At 41.8% G+C, this 18,716-nt stretch overlaps 2 pseudogenes; one reads left to right on the top strand and one right to left on the bottom strand.

Moving 5' to 3' along the window:
- Positions 1–5,991: 5,991 nt before the first annotated feature.
- Positions 5,992–7,129, top strand: LOC140507679 (cyclin-dependent kinase-like 2 pseudogene; annotated as a pseudogene).
- Positions 7,130–11,045: 3,916 nt separating this feature from the next.
- On the bottom strand, positions 11,046–11,622 carry LOC140507678 (large ribosomal subunit protein uL23-like; annotated as a pseudogene).
- Positions 11,623–18,716: the final 7,094 nt, after the last annotated feature.

Raw genomic sequence — 18,716 nt, 5'->3', positions numbered from 1 at the left:
CTGAGAAAGTAAGCAATTCAATATAAGGTCATACACACGTAGTTATTCAAAACACTTCCATAACAGTCATATTGTAAAAGACTAAGTAAATTTCCCTCCATCCTATCCTTCTCCCCCCATTTATTCTATTTTTGTTTGACCCTATCCCTCCTCAAAAGTGTTTACTCCTAATTACCCTCCCCTTCTATCAACCCCCTTACCTCCCACTTATCCCCTTCCCCCTCATGTTCCTGTAGTAGTGTAAAACAGATTTCATACCAAATTGAGTGTGCATGTTATTCCCTCCTTAAGTGAAATTTGATGAGAGTAAGATTCACTTTCCCTCTCACCTCCACCCCAATGAAAAAATTTTTTCTTGCCTCTTGTATGAGAGATCATTTGCCCCATTCTATTTCTCCCTTTCTCCTCCCAATATATCCCCTTCTCTCTCACCCCTTAATTTTACACTTTTTTAGATATCATCCCTACCTGTTCATCTCAACCTGTGCCTTCTAGCTATATGTATATAATCCCTCCAACTACCCAAATACTGAGAAAAGTCTTAAGAGTTATAAATATGATCTTTCCATGAAGGAATGTAAACTGCTCAACTTTGGTAGGTCCTTTACAATTTCTCTGCTTAGCTTTTCATGTTTCTCTTGATTCTTGTGTTTGAAAGTCAATTTTCTATTCAGCTTTGGTCTTCTCAACAAGAATGCTTGAAAGTCCTCTATTTCATTGAAAGATCATTTTTTCTCCTTAACTGTTACACTCAAGTTTTGCAAGGTAGGTGATTCTTGGTTTTAATCCTACCTCCTTTGGCCTCTGGACTATCATATTCCAAGCCCTCTGACCCTTAACGTAGAAGCTGATAGATCTTGTGTTATCCTGATTGTATTTCCACAATACTCACATTGTTTTTTCTGGCTGCTTGCAATATTTTCTCCTTGTCCTAGGAGGCTCTAAATATTCTTAGGAGTTTTCCTTTTGGATTGTCTTTCAAAGAGGTGATCAGTGGGGATTCTTTCAATATCTATTTTACCCTCTGGGTTCTGCAATATCAGGGCAGTTTTCCTTGATAATTTCTTGAGATGATGTGTCTAGGCTTTTTTTATTATGGCTTTCAAGTAGTCCTATAATCTTTAAATTGTTTCTCCAGGATCCATTTTTCCAGGACAGTTGTTTACCCAATGAGATATTTCAAGTTGTCTGCAATTTTTTTCATTTTTTACTTTAGCTTCCATGTGCTCCATTCTAATCTTCAAGGTTATATTTTCTTCAGTGAGTCTTTGGATCACACCTTTTTCATCTGGTCAATTCTACTTTTTAGGACATCCTTCTCCTCATTGGCTTTTTGGATCTCTTTTGCTATTTGGGGGTTAGTCTGTATTTTAAAGTGTTATTTTCTTCAGCTTTTTTTGGGGTCTCCTTTAGCAATCAGTTGACTCCTTTTTCATGATTTTCTTGCATCAACTCTCATTTCTTTACCCAATTTTTGCTCTACTTCTCTTAACCTGATTTTCAAAACCCTTTTTGAGCTCCTTCCATGCCCTGAGGCCAATTCATATTGCTCTTGGAGGCTTTGGACATAGGAACTTTGACTTTGTTGTCTTCTGTTTATATCATTTGATCTTGTCACCAAAATCAGATTCTTTAGTTGTTGAGGCACAAACTCAGTTCTCACGGGAACAGTCTGGGGTCAGGTAAAGGTGAGGGCTTCTTGAAACCACCAAGCTCTCACAAGGCCCCCCAGAGAACAGCTGGGAGTTGAGGGAGTGAGATACGAGTTATCTTGTTTTCCACCTCTTCTCAGTAGAAACTTGTTGGGGAGCGCATCCCAACCCTTGAGATTGGTCTGTGGTCTGAGCATACCTTTTGTTAATTGACTAAGAGGCTGAGAGCATGCATGGTCCACGAGCAAACTATGCAGCTGGGAGAGCTTAAATAGGAACAGGAAAGCCTGAGAGGTTGAGGTTTTTCCTTTCTCCTTGGGAAGGAGAAGGAGGCTTCCCATGGGAGAACTCACCCTTCATGCTGACATGTAGTTTGTATGCAGAATAAAGCCTATACGCCTCTGCTTCACTCTGGCGGTCTCTTCTCTCATATGTTTATCCGGCTGATCACTGAAGACTTGAGATAGGTAAGAGGACCTGGCAGCCCACAACATTAGGCTGGTCATTTAGTCTGAATTCTTTTTCCAGCTTCTGCACATTTTTCCAGTTTTTACTTGACTTTCAAGCTCTGTCAGATACTACTGTTTCTGGTGGGGGACACGCTGTCAGTTGCTTGATCCCCCCACAATCTCTTTCCCCACCCCAAATCACCATGGCATCTAGGAACAGATACTCTTGCTGGGGGAAAAAAGCAGGTGATGAATCAACTCAAAGAGTAAAAGAAAAGTGACACCCTGAAGATAGAGACATAGAGAGACTGTCAAGTATGGCAGCTGTTCCAAGCAGCATGACAGCTAATGACAGAAAATAGAGCCACCTGTGGATTCATGAATTCAGGAGGGAGATGACCATAGCAATCCAGAGTTGAGTTACAGATGCAGATAGACAGATAGATTCCCTGAGAGAAGGACTTACTGATCTTAAGAGTACTGGGACTAGGCTTTTGACTTGACCACATAAGTTTAAGCAACAGTAGTGGGACTCAACTTGATGCCCACTCTTCTGGATGGAGTCTGTGTCCTTTGGTGGGAATTTGTGACTTGTTGGACAGTAGCGACTCTTCCTAGCTGGCCGTCTTACCAAATGTCATTTCTAAGAGCTAATTGTGTCAACAGGTTGATTTTGTGGAGGGGGGGGCGGTCTCATGAGTTGTAGAAGGGAATCAACACTCAAGAATTAGGGTCTAAGGACCCAATCCACTACTACGAGTCAAAGTTGGGGGAGACAACCATAGAGCTGCTGTAGTACCCAAACCTGTGGGATGCTTCATAATACCACTCCTCTCAGCTCTTCAGCAAAATGTCACCCTTCATATAGCTTGTAGGAAAGCATGTCTCCCACATAGGAGAAGGCTAGACTATAACAACGGCAAGGTTGATTCTGCAGAGCAATTTGGAACTAGGCCCAAAGAGCTACAAAAAAGTACAATACCCCTTGACCCAGCAACATTGCTTTGGGGGGGGGGGGTAGGGTGTGTTCAGGGAGAACCAGTTCTTGTATACCACCCATGAAAGATGGACAGTCTTCCAGTGCCATGCCAGGAAATTGAATTGTTTCCACTGGAACTATGTTAGGAAGATTCTGAAGATCACCTGACAAGATAAGGCAAGGTACCAGACACTGGGGGGGGGGGGCCTTGCTCCAAACTAAACTGCCAAGCATTCAGACTATACTTCAGAGAGAGCACAACTCCAATGGGCTGGTCACGTTGCTGGAATGCAAAATATACGCTTGCCCAAAAGACTATTTGATGGAGAACTCGCATGGGGCATGCAATCACATGGTAGTCAGAAGAAGCCATAAAAGGACACTCTCAAGAACTTTGGATTTGATTGTGGGACATGGGAGACACTGGCACAGGACGACTCAGCATGGTGCGCCCACATCAGAAAAGGTGCTGTGCGTTCCATGAGCAAAGCAGAATTGAAACAGCACAAAGGAAACATAGAATGAGCAAATTTGGAGTAACCATTTCAAATATTCACACACTATCTGTACCCAATCTGGGGTAGAGCATTCCCAACTCGTATTGGTCTCATCAGACACAGTGGTACACAGTGAAATATCACTTTATCGTGATGTCATTTTAGTCCTCTTCAAGAATGAAGGACACCAAACAACCATTACTTCGAGGACTGTACCCCAAAGAGATCACAAAATTGGGCAAAGGGCCCACTTGTACAAAAATATCTATAGCAGCTCTCTTTGTGATGGCCAAGAACTGGAAATCCAGGGGATGTTCATCAATTGAGGAACAGCTAAGACAATTATGCCATACGTGGTATGTGAACGTAATAGAACACTATTGTGGGGGGGGGGGGGGGAGCCAAGATGGCGGAGTGAAAGCAACAACTCACCTAAGCTCCTGGACAAACTCCTCTGGATATCTCTGAAAGGAGAATCTGACCAGAATTTGGAGGTGTAGAATCCAGTGGGTGACAGACGTTGACAGATTCGGAGCCCAGGTTGGACTGGAAGGTCCACGGGAAGGATCTGTTCCGCGGGGGTAAGCCCACAGTGCAGCGCAGTCAGCACAGCAGGGCGGAAGGGACCTGAGAAGCCCGAGAGTGGCGGGCGAAACCAGCGGAGCAGGAGACAAGCCAAACCGAGCCGGTGAGAGCCGCTGAGCACCAGATATCAGCGCAGCAGCCCTTGAAACCTTCAGCCTGAAGACTAAACTTCGGTAAGTCACCTACTGGAACTTCCGGGAGCTAGGATGGCGGAGTGATCAGTAAATGCTCTCTCCTCCCCCCTGATGACCTTGAAAGAACCATAAAATTCTTCCCCAGATAAATCCTGGATCAGCGGAAACAGCAGAAGGGGGCAAATAGTCTCATAACACCAGAGGCTAGAAAAATAGCAAAGGGGGATTCTTCCTATTGTGGCGGAGGTGATCTGGAAGGACAGACGACCCAGGGCAGAGAAAATTCGCACTGAGACCCAGGCAAGCCTCAGCGCCGGGAGATGAGCCCCAGGAGGGGCGGGAACACGCATTAGCTTCTAGGCATGCCCCAGCCCTCCAGGAGAAAAGGGAAGACAATAGGGAAGCTGGGATCACCATCCCCTGACCTTGCCTTTGCCTCAGGTCAGTTGAGGAGATCTCCTGAGACCAGACCACCCCTCCCACACACCTAACAAGCTAACCCCAGGGTTGATCTGGGAAACAAAAAAAAAAGCCTGCTTTTAGCCTAGACACACATCAGCTCAACTTAAAGATCTGTACCTTCTGACTGAAAGAACCAGAAGCTACAACACTCAGCCAACATCATGAATCGGAAAAAGCAGACGAAAAGTGAAAAAACCATAGAATCTTTCTATGGGGATAAGGACCAAAACACAAACACCAAAGAGGTCAGAGCTGAGACTGTACTTCCATCTGAAACCTCAGATGGGACTATGAATTTCTTGCAAGCACAACTAGATTACCTGGAACATCTGAAGAAGGATATAAAAGAAAAACTGGCCAATGATTTTAAAATTATAAAAAAAGAATTCACTGATGAGAACATCACTCTGAAAAGGAAAATTGAACAAATGGAAAAGGAAGTTCAAAAATTAACTGGAGAGAATAATTCCCTAAAAGGAAGAGTTAATCAAACGGAAAAGGAAACCCAAAACCTAACTGGGAAAATTGATCAGATGGAAAAGGAAACCCAAAACCTAACTGGGAAAATTGGTCGAATGGAAAAAGAAGTACAAAAATTAAATGGAGAAAATAGCTCCTTAAAGGGAAAAATTGGTCAGATGGAAAAGGAGATGCAAAAGCTAACTGAAGAAAACAATACGATGAAGATTAGAATTGGGCAAGTAGAAACTAATGACTCAATGAGGCAACAAGAATCAGTCAAACAAAATCTAAAGAATGAAAAGATAGAAGAAAATGTAAAATATTTAATTGGAAAAACAACTGACCTGGAAAATAGATCCAGGAGAGAAAATTTAAGAATTATTGGCCTGCCAGAAACCCATGATGAAGAAAAGAGTCTGGACAATATCTTCCAGGAAATCATCAAGGAAAACTTCCTAGAACACGATTGTGCTATAAGAAACAACAAACAGGAGGACTTCAGAGAGACCTGGAAAGAGATCTATCTCATCAGCTGTAGAAGGGAATCAACACTCAAGAACTGGGGTCTAAGGACCCAACTCACTGCTATGAGTCAAAGGTGGGAGAGACAACCACAAAGTTGTTGTAACATCAAATGTAATACCACTCTCTCAGTTCTTCAGCAAAATGTCACAACACTTCATTCAGCTTGTACGAAAAGCATGTCTCCCACGCAGGAGAAAGCTAGACTATATAACAGGCAAGGTTGATTCTGCAGAGCAATTTGGAACTATGCCCAAAGACCTACAAAAAGGTACACACCCTTTGACTCACAACAACATTGCTTCTGGGGGAGTGTAGGATATATTCAGGGAGGACCAGTTGTTGTATGCCCATGAAACATGCACAGTCTAGGGCTTTCTGGCTGGAAGTATTTCTTTGTCCAGAGAGACTCTAGAAGCTGTTAAGGAGCCCCCACTCCCCCCGCCCTGCTAAAGCCTAGAAATTGATGCTTCCCTTTCTGGTAACTGTCTTCAGGAAAGGCTAGATACCTACTTGATTGGATATTGTAGAAGAAATTTCTCTTCAGCAACTAAAGCCTGAGAATTTGGTGAAATCTCTTGGAAGTGTACATGAAAAATAAACGATGGTACCTGTATTTGAGTTTGTGGACCACACTATACTTGATGACCTTGATCTCTTTCCAGATGAACTGGAATACCAAAAAGTTCAAAAATACTTGTTTCAGACTATTGAAGGAATCCAATTTTATCGTAATCACATTATTATACACAGATATATAAAACCAGAGAACATACTGATCCTCCAAGCCTGGAGTAGTGAAACTGTGTGACTTTGGATTTGCACACATGTTGGGAACTTCCATGGAAGCGAACGCTAATTATGTGGCAACTCATTGGTACAGAGCTCCACAGCTTTCGGTTGGAGACGTAAAGTATGGCAAGGGTGTTGATATATGTGGGCCATTGGTTGTTTGCTAATTGAAATGTGTTCACAGGGAAACCCCTTTTTCCTGGGAGTTCTGACACTGATCTGATGTATAGAATTGTGAAATGTTTGGATAATTTAATCCCAAGACATCAGGAACTATTCTGTAAGAACCCACTCTGTCAGTGTGAAAATGGCTAAAAGTTGGAGAAGCTGACTCTCTTGAAGGCCACTTTCTGAAGCTCCCTGCAGTGGTGTTTGATTTAGCAAAGAAATGTTGATAGATTGATCCTGACAAAAGGCCTTCTCCTATGGATGAATTCCTGTACCATGACTTCTTTAACCAGGATGGATTTGCTGAGAAGTACAACACTGTGTGCTTTCTTCATCATTGAAACACACTGTGGCACAAACAAGACCATGGTTTTTGTTATTGGGTGCAAAACAAAAACAAAAACACCACGGAAAGTCTTTCAAGCACCATGCCAGGAAACTGAATTGCTTCTATTGGAACTGTCTTAGAAAGATTCTGAAGATCACCTGGCAAGATAAGATAAGGTACCAGACACTGGGGGGTCCTTACTCCAACTAAACTGCCAAGCATTCAAACTGTGCTTCAAAGACCACAACTCCAATGGGCTGGCCATGTTGTTGGAATGCAAAATGTAACGCTTGCCACAGAGACTATTTGATGAAAAATTCTCATGGGGTAGGCAATTACATGGTAGTCAGAAGAAATCATAAAAGGACATTCTCAAATCTCTAAGAACTTTGGATTTGATTGTGGAACATGGGAGACATTGGCACACTACGGCTCAGCATGGTGTGCCCACATCAGAATAGGTGCTGTGCGCTCTATGAGCAAAGCAGAATTGAAATAGCACGAAGGAAACATAGAATGAGCAAATTTGGAGTAACCACCTCAAATTGTTCACATGGACTATCTGTCCCCAGTCTGGAATTGAGAGTTCCACGCTTGTACTGGTCTCATCAGACACAGTTGTCTTTGTCCTTCATTCTCGAAGAGGACTATGACATCAAGATGATGGATATGACGTGCAGTTGACTTTGATTTGAGTGAGGGAGGGCTGTACAAGGTCACCAACTTCACTTTCTTCTCCTGAGCCATCAAGGACCAGTGGCATGACATTCATCAGTATGACTGGAGATGGCCCAGGATGCAATGTGAGACCTTGGCCCTTTCAGGCTTAGATCTTGTCACAGTATTACTTTGAATGAGATACACCTACCCATTCAATGAATAGGCTTCTTTAAGTTACTCAAGTGATGGCCCTTTTAATAAAAAAAAATCAAGCTGGGAAGGTAAGACCCTCAGGATTCCTGGGTAAGAGAAAATTACTATTTCGTTATTACTCCCAAGACCTAGACTCTTGCTAGAAAGCAGGTCAAGGAAGAGGTGAACTGGGTTCTCAGAGTAGCTGCAATGGGGATGGATGGTGATGTTAAGTGGAGGGGGTAGGGGATGTTATAATAAACCAGATCTACTCTGTTTGTGCTAAAGGGCATCATTTCTCTAGTAAATTCCTCCTCTTTGGTGTGGAGGTAGGTGATTGGGGGTTTGAAGGCTGTGATAGTGTAGCTCGACCTCTGGAGGCTTATGTTAAGGTAATTAAGGCTTCAACTACTGCCTAATTATGGTTTGTATATATGTGTACGTAAGAGAGTTTTCACCATTTGGAGGGCTGACCACTAAGCAATTAATTATTTTGGCCAGTAGAACTAGAGACACAGTGGTACACACTGAACCTTCACTTTATCATGATGTCATTTTGGTCCTCTTCGAGAACGAAGGACAACAATCACCCAACCAATCATAGCTTTGAGGACTGTATCCCCCAAAGAGATCACAAAATTGGGAAAGGGGGGCCCACTTGTACAGAAATATTTTTAGCAGCTCTCCTTGTGGTGGCCAAGAACTAGAAATCCAGGGGATGCTCATCAATTGGGGAATGACAGAACAAGTGATGGTATAGGAATGTAATGGAATTCTATTGTGCTATAAGAAATGACAAACAGGAGGACTTCAGAGAGGCCTGGAAGGACTTATATGAACTGGTGCTGAGCGAAATGAGCAGAACCAGGAAAATATTGTACACAGTATCAGCCACAGTGTGCCAGGACTGATTCTGATAGACCTTCACAGCAATGCAAGTATCTAAGACATTCCCAAAGGACTCAAGGCAAAATGCCACTCCCATCCACAGAAAGAACTCTGGAATCGGAATGCAGAATGAAGCAGATTATTTTCTCTTGTGTTAGGTTGCTTTGGTTTACTTTTTTTCCTCATGGTTTCTCACATTCGTTTGAATCTTTCTAGGCAACATGACTAATGTGGAAACGTGGTTAATAAAAATGTTTGTATAGAAAGATTGCATGCAGTGTCAGGGAGGGGGAGAAAATCTAAGACTTATGGAATGATCTTTTTGGCTCCAGTCCCTAGCAGGCCCATTCTCGATACGGGCAGCCAGAAAGATAGCACATCAGGGACGTAAGGAGTTAGTTAATTTACTAAATTCATTCACTATTCTATTTTTCTCAATGGATTGCTGATAACAAACACCAAGTCCTACAGCATCCCCTAATTATTCCTCACAGCGGCCTGCAAGGTGTAGGAGTACAGGGGCCTGCAAAGTGTGGGCCAATCAAAAAAAGTATATATGTTCACAAATCCCTGCCAATCAAGGCATGCACAGCATTCCAACTTGTGCATTTCCATTCCCCTTGTGGGTTCCCCCGCTTACTGACCAGTACTCACTTTATTTACAGAGAAGCATGGAAAGAAGGCATTTCGCCAGAAACAGTCACAAATTTGCATTTTCTTTAGCAATATCATGGTGTTCAGCACATGTACAGTATGTGTTTACTGGCTTACATTATTTTAAGATTATAATATAATGCACAAACATGGTAGAGATGTTTACAACCCATGAGCCTAGGAACTAATAGATTATTATAGCCATAGTATTAGGAACTAGTATCTTAAAAATAACAAAATCCATTTTATAGCCTCTTATGCTGAGGTCAGACTTGTCTGTTTTTAGGGGAAAATTGGCCTATTCATAGATTCAAGCCTAAAAGAAGGGAGATAGATACCAAACAGGTAAGTTAGTTTTCCCAAAGTGGATGATATTCGCCTCCTGAAGGGTACTAGAAATTTTCAGGAGGGGTGGTAGCAGCCTTAGGTGTAACTGGGGGGCATGCATCAAATAAAAATAAGTGTTAACCTCACCTAAGGGGAGGGGGGGCACTAAGTAATTTTTTTTAAAAGGTACCAGTAGGTCAAATATCCTTGGGAATCTCTGGAAGATGCAGAGCACCCCCTTAACCTTCACATTTTTGGAGATAAGCCTGTCTCATCTCCACCAAAGGACTAGACTAAAAAGACCAGGCCAAAACTCATCAGTACCACAGGTGAAGTTCCCCTCTCTCACCTGCGTGAAGATGAGCTCTTTACAAAGATTTCAAAGGAAAATACTGTTCCCAAAAGATGTAGCTATGTGGAACTGGGACATTCAGGAATCATGAAATGAATTCTTCAAATTAGTGAACTTAGAAACCTTCCACAGACAGTGATAGCTGGCGATCCCCCCCCCAAAAGGGTTTTCTTCTGACTTTTCCCAAATCCCAAGCATTCTTTGCCTGCAACCACCACTCATTTTCTTCATCTCGGTGCTATGTTCCCCAAAGACTAGCAGAAGCTAAGATTCTTGGGGTCCATAACTGGAAGCCAGAGCTTCTAAATAAAAAATACTTAACACCCAGGAAAATTACAAAAATTAAGGAACCACAATCAATATAAGACCACCAGTGGTTTTCAAAGTGTGGTCCCCCAGACTTCCTAAGACACTTTTCATAAAAGTTGGAAAGTGTCTCATGAAAGAGTTATAAATAGGTCAAGATCCTTCCAAAACTATTTTCATGATATTAAGAAATTATTTGCCAATTTTTACTCGTTAGCATACTGTGGAGTTGTCCTAAGGCTATATGATCCATAATGATGTCATCACTCTTGAAATTCTTTGAGCAAGCTCATGGGGAATCAACTGGCAGTGATGTTCACTTAGGGTCTTAATGACCCATCTCAGTCTCAACACAAATCCAGGTAGTGACACCAATCTGTACCTAGTCACTATATTCTTCACCTCCATGAGCTCATATTTTGAAAAAAAAACACACCAATTTCACTTAAGAATGCACATGGTTTAGCAATAAAAATGACTAACTACCCTTATTTTATTGTCCACATTTTTTTTTTTATATTCTGTGTGATGAAATGGGAAGTTGGAATAAATCCTTCTGTGGCATAGCCAAGTCTGATAGTTCTCAAGGTAATGTCCATGGTTCTACATTTTTTTTTTAATTGTAAGCTGAACTAGTCACCTTTTTTATGGAACACCATTTTTTTTTTTCAGGGAAAACATTTTATTGTAGGTGCAGTGAGACAGCTGGACACAGTTTAGATGATTCCAATTTTGTTGGCAACATCCAAAGCATCATAGTCTGGTACAAGCCAGACATAAGCTTTCTTCTCTCTGTCAGGCCAGATCAGTGTGTTGACTTTGGCCACATCAATGTCATACAGCTTCTTTACTGCCTGCTTGATCTGATGCTTGTTGGCCTTGACGTCCACAGTGAAAAAACTAGGATGTTGTCCTCAATCTTCGTCATAGCAGACTCAGTGGTCAAGGGAAACTTAATGATGGCATAGTGATCAAACTTGTTTCTCTGAGGGGCACTTCTCTGAGGGTATTTGGGCTGCCTTCTTAGTCTTAGTGTCTTGGGTCGCCAGAAGGTGGGGGATGTTCAGATCTTTTTTTTGTGGCCATGGACACCTTTCAACACTGCTTTCTTGGCCTTCAAGGCCTTGGACTTGGCTTCTGTCTTAGAGGGACAACAGCTTTCTTCTTCACCTTCAGCACCATCTTCGAAGGAAAGGGTCCTAGAACACCATTTTTACATGAAAGAGTGATGGACAGGCTCAGATTAAATCCAGCTCGGACTCTGTCTGGCTGAGATTCTTTCTAGCCCTCTTATATATACAAGCATCACAAATGATTAGGCTCCTAAGAGTCAACCCAATGTGGAGAATCTTTAATAAACTTTCACTTTTGCTGAAAGAAGGCTTGAGTCAAATTCACTGGGCAGGATGCCACATGTCGGTATTTTGGAATCCCTACTACCCCAAAATCTCAACATCCCCGATCAGAAATACCCCTCATCTCAAGTGCTTCACCAGTCAACACTGGAAAGTATGTAAGCCTCACCTTTCTCTTTCCTCCCCTTCAAAACACCCTGAAAGTTAGTTTTTTGGGCCTGATTTCTCTGGTCCCGGTAGATCAGACAGATAGGAGACCATCTCAGACAGGTTTTCAGTACAATTTGAGGCCAAAGACCTGGGCAGCATACTTTCTGAAACATGGAGGACAGGGATAGATGCTCTATTTGGAAGTGAACGCCAGATTCTTTCAATTCTCTTGGCACTAGGGAATTGGGAAAGCTTCAGGTACCCTTTTGTGGGGTTTTTTTTGTCTTGTTTTGTTCTGTGTTTTTCAAGGCTTACTCCCAGATCCTCCTTTATGGAGGAAGGGACTTCCAGCCCCAGGTCACTCCTTTGCAATTCCCCAAAGTTCACCTTTGGGTTATCTTTTACAAAAGTGGGAAAATTTTAGTTTCTCTAAAGAATATAGAAAGAAAAAGTTGGTGTTCTTTTGCAATACTGTTTTGGCCTCTGCGTGACCCATTTTGGGGACTATAAAAATGAATACTCTCTTGCAGTTAGAATTATACTGTCACCGAGAAGAAAAATGGATGTCTCCTACTATATAATGGCCTTTGTCGAGCTCTCTCAGAACCCTGTTCTCAGAAAAGATTGTGAAAGATGCTCATAGCTAGAGAGCCTCCCCACAAAAGGAGAATGGGAACCATTTAAATGACCCCCTTCTAATGGCCCCCAGGGCTTCCATCCCCTCTACTCCCCTGGCCCCAGCTGTTCTCTCCCCTTGCCAGCCAGATTCCCCAAGCCTTGCATCCTAATCCAGGTCACCCAGCATTCCCCTAAGCCCTTCCCTCACAAGAAGTGGGACTTCCTATCTCTCTACCCAATCTCCTTTCAAGGATTTTTTTCCCCCTGAGGGAAATGACTGCCTCACCTAGTGGGACAAATAGAGTGCATGTCCCATTCTCCATCACAGACCTCATAACTCATTAAGCAGAAATTGGATACTCAAGAAGACCTCATATTAAGTTTACTGAAGGTTTTAGAGACATATCCTTACAACTCGAGCTTTCTTAGGGTGATTTCCTTGTCCTCTCTTCTCCATCTGTTGTATCACTGAAGAAGAGAATCTGGGAACAAGCCCAAAAAGTTTGGGGATCATTTCACTAGCGATGACCCCACACAAAATATCTCCCTTGAACTGCTGCTGTTAACACCAGTGACCCAAGATGGGATTACCAAAGGAGTGAGGATAGAGGAAAGACACCATGTGGTGATTTGCTTTACCCGCTAGAAGGCCTAAAAACTGCATTTCAAAAGTAAACTTTCAAAAAGTTAGGGAAATTACTCAAGGAAAAAAGGAAAAACCCTGCCTCTTTTCAAGACTGGCTATTAAAAGCTATTAAAAAGTATACCAATTTGGATCCTGACTTCATAGAAGGGGGCAGCAATCCTTAGCATGTACTTTATTAGTCAGTCGGCTCCACATATTCGGGGGAAACTGCAGAAATTGGCAATGGTGATGGGGTTCACACTCTGGGAACCTCCTTGAACTCCCCCCTTGAATCTTCCCACTGAATCCGGGACTTTCACAATCAAATCTGTTGCCCTTGGCCTAGCCTGGCCTTCCCCCTTCCATTTCTGTTACCTCTGGATTGCCCCACCTGCTTCCTACCCAAGTCCTTAATTGTCTAATAGCTCCCAATTGCCTCTGCCTGTTTCCCACCTTGTATTATAACATCACTAGTTACACCTCAGTCCCATCCAGATCCTTCTTAGACTCTCCTCCCAGACTACTAGACCACTTCTAGGTTTTTCTAAATTCCATCTCACCTCCATGAATGTGCTCAGATTCAATCCAGCTCTGACTTCTGTCTAGCTGGGATTCTATCTGACTTATTTATTGCCTGACCTCTCAGCTTAGAAGAAAAGCTGTTTTACATCCACTAGGGAAACTCAACAAGTAAAGGTTAGGCCAGGCCCTGTTACTAGAATCCTTTCCCTTTTCCACGCTAGTACTGAAGAAAACCATCTTCCCAAAGAGTATGACCCCAATAACCTGGGGCATCTGGGAGGCAACCAATGAACTTAGAAACATTCTATAGGAACTTCTGGTTAAGATGGCAACGATTGTAATGGAAACCCCTGACTTTCCCACACATATATCCAAACAAAAGAAAACCAGGCTTACCAAAGTAAAGTACTCCACCCATTCAAGATCTGGTCAACACAAAGATGGCAAGAATTCACACTGTGAGAACATTTACACCAGGAATTGGTAACTAAGAAGGAAACAGTATGACCAGGAGAAACTGGAGAGGTAATACTTAATCAAAAGTAAAACTCCACAATGAGCAGAAGCAGAACCATGAAGTAAAAAAATGCCTTAGCCATGAGACAAGTGAGACGACGACAACAACAACAATAGCAAAAAAACCAAAAAATTAAAATCCAAATAAAACCCTAGTGATTTCAAGTATGAAAGTCCATGGCAGTAGAACATTACATCTATCCTCAGATTTTTTCCACCATGCTAATGTTTGGCTGTTTTGTTCCTTATTTCCATTTAAAAAAAATTCTTTGGTGCAATCATATTAAACTTATTTTCACATTAGTCATGTTGTCCACCTTGATAGACAGACAAGTGATACACTAGAGGTGCAGAACGATGATTACATTTTTAGATACGGGCAATGTTTCAAGTTGTTTTGCCTTATTAAAGTTGATGCTGAAAACTAAAAATAAATTAAAAGTTTCATATGTTTGCTGCCTCCTAATTCCTCTCTACAGATACAGCCTCAAAGAAATGAGATACCTAACAGATCAAAAACTAAATGACCTAAAGTCCTCTGACCACATGAAAGGTACCTCTCTCATTAGGATGAGGAGGCAAGCATGTCCCAACTAGAATCAGATGAGCAAAGATAAGTCTAATTTAGACCATTAGAAACAAAGGAGCTTCCATTATTCTTCTGCCTGAAGATATATACCTCTCTTTGCATACATGCCTTAGGAAAATCCCCTTCCCAAAAGACATGGTTATGGAGACTATGGCATCCAGGAAATAAAAGGATGAACTCCTGGAACTACTGAAGTTAGAAACCTTCCACAGATCAAGAACTGTCTTGATCTCCAAAAGTATTTTCTGACTTTTCCCCAGTTCCCAAAATTCACTGCCTGGAAATGAATACTATTCCACATCCTTACCCTGGTACCATGTTGTTGTCCCTTGGCCATTAGACACTGGACAACATGGTACCTTCGTTCAAAGCAAACATACCCCATTTATGCTTTATTTTATCTCCAATCTATCTTTCTGATGAGGAAAATAACATTCAAAGGCCCACAGGGGAAAAGTATACTATTTCTCTCCCCAATGAAAGTGAGTACCACACTGCCTCAAGGCCAGGGAAAATGTCAAGCCTCTCTTCCCCAGGTCAGTGATAACTATGCCTTCTTGTCAGATAATGTAACCAGATAAGATTAAGAATAAAGAAAAGAGTAGAAAGAAGGTAAGCATCCTTCTGACCTCCTGGCCAGGAAAGCACTGGCCATTAAACTCGGTATAAGAAGTATTTCTCCCTTTTCTAGGCAAAGTAACAACAAGGAGATGCCTCATCACATGTGGTACAAAGAATGAAGTTGCTTTACTTCTCTCTCTTAAAGCATGCATCTCTGTTTACACATAGGCTAGAAGAAAATCCTCTTTGAAAACAGCATATTACTGGGGATTAGGCATGCAGAAAGCATAGGAATGAGCTCTTCCTAACAATGAATTTAAAGAAACCTTTCACAGATAAAAGCTTTTAGCTTTTCCAAAATACTTCTTTTTTCTCCAATCCCAAGAATTCCTTGCCTGGAACCACCAGCCCTCATTCCACCCCCCCACCCCCCCTCCAGTCTGGTCATCTACTGGCCCTAGCAGAAGTCACACAACTTGAAGGCCAGGCCTATTTGGGTTTGGTTTTTCAGAGTTTCTAACACCAAATTCACAAATGTTTGTGGGAGTCAATCTAGTGTCTAATCCCTCCCTTCCAAAGAGAGAGGGGGAAAGGCTCAGATGACAACAGGCACAATGCAAACTTCCAAGGACACTACTTTTTTTGCCCAATGAGGAAGAAAAAACAAAGGGACATTGCTCTAATTCATCCCCCAGAACAAAGCAGTCTTTTCTTTGAGATTTCATTATATCCCACTATCTATATCTCCCCTCTACACTTGAATACAAATACGCAAAAACCAAGGAAGTTCTTTGAAGAATCTGTGGGACCAAGGAAGTGAGTGTGCTCCAGATGCCAAAGCTGAGAATGCCAAAGCCAGCCTTGCTCCTCTATTCCAGCATCTCACTTGTCTATTTTTGAGGAAGAACTACGGTTTGTTATAACGTATGGATACAACCTGAGACAACTAAGATGTTAATCAGGTTACAACTCCCCATAACTTCAGCCCAACCTCCTGACCAGAATGGCACCTCTCACTTGACTTGGGAAATGAGCATCTCTCATCTTCTCCACCAGAGGACTTTGACTAGTATTGCCAACGCTAGGCTTCATCGCCATTACTGCAAATACTGAAGCCTCCTAACACATCTCTCTGAAGATGTGCATATATATTCAGGAAAAAACTTTTCCCCCCAAAAAGACCTGGCTATGAAGTATTGGGGCATCCAGGATGTATAGGAATTAGCTCTTGGTAACAATGAATTTAGGAACCTTTGACAGACAAGCATTTAATCCTACAAAATTATTTTCTCTCCCTTTCCCCCTAAATCCCAGGAATTCCTTGCCTGGAACTTTCAAAGTCCACATCCTCTCCCCCATGTGAGGCTCCCAATGGCTCCACTAAAAGCTTAAAGAAGCTCTCTTTGAGAACCAGGATTGTTTCATTTTTTTCAGTGTTTATGTCCCTAGCTTAACAACACAGTGCCTTTCACATAATAGGCAGTTAATAAAAGTTTGTGGAAATGAATTCAGTGCCCACCCCTCTACTAAACAGAAGAGAGAAAAAAAGGCTCATAAGCCCACAACAAGCATGATATGCCGACTCCCAAAGACTCCTACTTTCTGCCTCAAAGGGCAGAAGAGTCCTTTTCCAGAGCCAACAGGGACAAATCCTCCCACTGATGCCTCCAGGACAATGTGCTCTTACCCTGGAAATTTCACCCTTTTATTCTTAGTAGCCTACCTCTTCTACCTGGTAAAGGGTAGAAAACAGGCCAGAATCCAGCAACAACTTTTGAAATACTATTCCCCATCAATAAAGGGAGTACACCCCAGAGTTCAGGACAGTAATAATGCCATATTAGTTTCTTCTGCTAGTGTCTGACCTGTTTTTAGGTAGAACCATGGCTTGTCACCTGTGGATTCAGCCAGCTAACCTTATACCTCCTGACCAGAAAGAAATCTCTCACTTAGTTTAGAAAATGAGCACATCTAATTCTCCAACAGAGAACTAGATCACCAATGGCAAGGCAAGTCCTCATCACCACTACTAGAAATATTCAATATTACTTTATTCATTTGCTAGAAGAAAAGTCTTCTTTCAGACACACATGGTCATAGAGAATTGGGACATCCATGAAACATAGGAACGAACTGTTGGAACCAGTGAACTGAGAAACTATTCATAGACAGCATATTTCTTAATTCCCAGTATGACTTTTCTCTGATTTTTTTCCAAGTATTTTTTGCTGATTTTCTTCCCCTAAGAATTCTTTGCTTGCAATCCATCCCCCCCATGTCCATATTACCCATTGGCCCTAGGAGAAGATAAGCACACCTTGACAGCCAGGACTCTGTTTTTAATTATTAGGTTAAGACTACACCTTGTATGTAACAAGATAAAATTTTTTAATTGACTCATTCATGTTTCAGATAAGGAAAATAACATTCCAGAGTCCCACAGGTCCAAAGCAGACTTAAAAGACATTGCTCCTTTCCCCACAATGAGAAAAAACCCAACAGGGAAAGTTTTTCTTCACGTTTTCCCCAGGACAAAGGCATTCTTCACCTTTCTGTGGTCTAGCCTGTCTCCTTTCCACTCTATTTCTACTCCCTTTAAAAGTACCCAAACTAATATGTATTGTACCTTTTTAATTTTTCTTATCAACACTGTATAATTTAATATCAAAATGAAAAGAGTTTTATTTTGATTTTTTGGCTCGGGGTGAAGATTTCCATTTTCCTGAGCAGAAGAAGCACCTTCAGCCACTATTATTGAAACTTAATAGTTTTGGGAATCAATTTTTGCTTCAGACTTGATAAGATTACTAATGAATTCATCTCAAATACTTATAGCAAGCCAGGTTTGTCTGGGCATTCCCAAATTTTGATATGGTAAATAAAGGGGGAAACGAGGCAGCCCCTTTTGATTGGTTGCATAATGAAAACTGGCCATATCTTTAAAATTGGCAAGACAAATAAGTCTTTCTGCCATGCTTGCTGGTTTTACACTCTCTTTCCTGTGTTCATCCAGGGAGGGAAGACAGAAGTTTACTAGGATGATCACTCACAGCATGGATGCCATGAACTAAACTGTTGAGAGAGGAAGGCCTTCCTTCCACTGCTCTCTTCTAACCCCTATTATCTCCCCAGAGACTGAGACAGAGTAAAACAGAAGATCCAAAGAGACTGTGACTCCCATGTTTTAAAAAAGTTTGTATTATTTATAAATTATCAAGTAAATATTTCTTTGTAAAAGCTAATTCAACTGTGTCTAAACAAAACTGAGGTTCTGGGGACCCCCCTACACTCTAAGGAACAACAATATTGGGGTCTGATACCATTTACAGAGTACCTAGAAATCCCTTACCCTCTCTTAAAGGCATTGAAGA

Source organism: Notamacropus eugenii, chromosome 5 (genome assembly GCF_028372415.1).
Source record: "Notamacropus eugenii isolate mMacEug1 chromosome 5, mMacEug1.pri_v2, whole genome shotgun sequence".
NCBI lineage: Eukaryota > Metazoa > Chordata > Mammalia > Diprotodontia > Macropodidae > Notamacropus > Notamacropus eugenii.
The sequence above is the reverse complement of the archived record's forward strand: the minus strand, read 5'-3'. Positions and strand labels throughout refer to the sequence as shown.